This window comes from Gekko japonicus, unplaced genomic scaffold, assembly GCF_001447785.1.
Source record: "Gekko japonicus isolate JY-2015 unplaced genomic scaffold, Gekko_japonicus_V1.1 scaffold3860, whole genome shotgun sequence".
Taxonomy (NCBI): domain Eukaryota; kingdom Metazoa; phylum Chordata; class Lepidosauria; order Squamata; family Gekkonidae; genus Gekko; species Gekko japonicus.
Genome location: NW_015176563.1, coordinates 28,408 through 29,110, shown reverse-complemented (window position 1 = coordinate 29,110; position 703 = coordinate 28,408).

The following is a 703-nucleotide window of genomic DNA, read 5'->3' as shown; positions in this document are numbered from 1 at the left end:
AAAGTAACACCATGACTGCAGAAACTGCTGCCAGCCTTCTGTGTTTGGCAGTTTCACACAACACATTTCTCCCACCTAAGTATCTCTGCACATGCCTAACAATGGGTTAGTATTCCCATCAGCAGCATCTTATATACGAACTGGCTAAATGTTGTCTCTTCCTTAGAAAAATGTTAAAGATCAACTCAGCTTTTCTTGTTCTGTTTGCAAAGTTTCTTACAAGCTGAAAAGTACTGCGGGGGGGGGGGGCAGCGTACTTCTCATGACAAGGGACAATAGCCAGCAGCTGACCCACGGACCAGCAATACTCTTTTGACACATCCCTGGAGAAAGAAAAAGTTACCCCGCTCTAAAATGACACAGCATGAGCTCTCCACTCCCCACAGCTTTTTAATGGCCCTGTAATCCAATACTTTTTTTGCAGAGGTTGTTGAACTTATTTGTTCAAGTGTTATAATCACTTATGTATCAAATTCCCAGTAATAACTACACTGTGTGGATCAAAAGCTGCAGCCAGCCAAGATTAGTTTTCTGCCAACACAGGGAAAACCCCAGGTTTTGGTTGTTGTTTTTTTTTTTGGGGGGGGGGGATCCAAACAGATCTGGATTTTAGACCAGAAGATCTGGACCGGGCATTACAAACCGTGGTTGGTTGGCTTAGACTGAGTTGACTGAAGCTGAATCCGACAAAAGACGGAGGTCC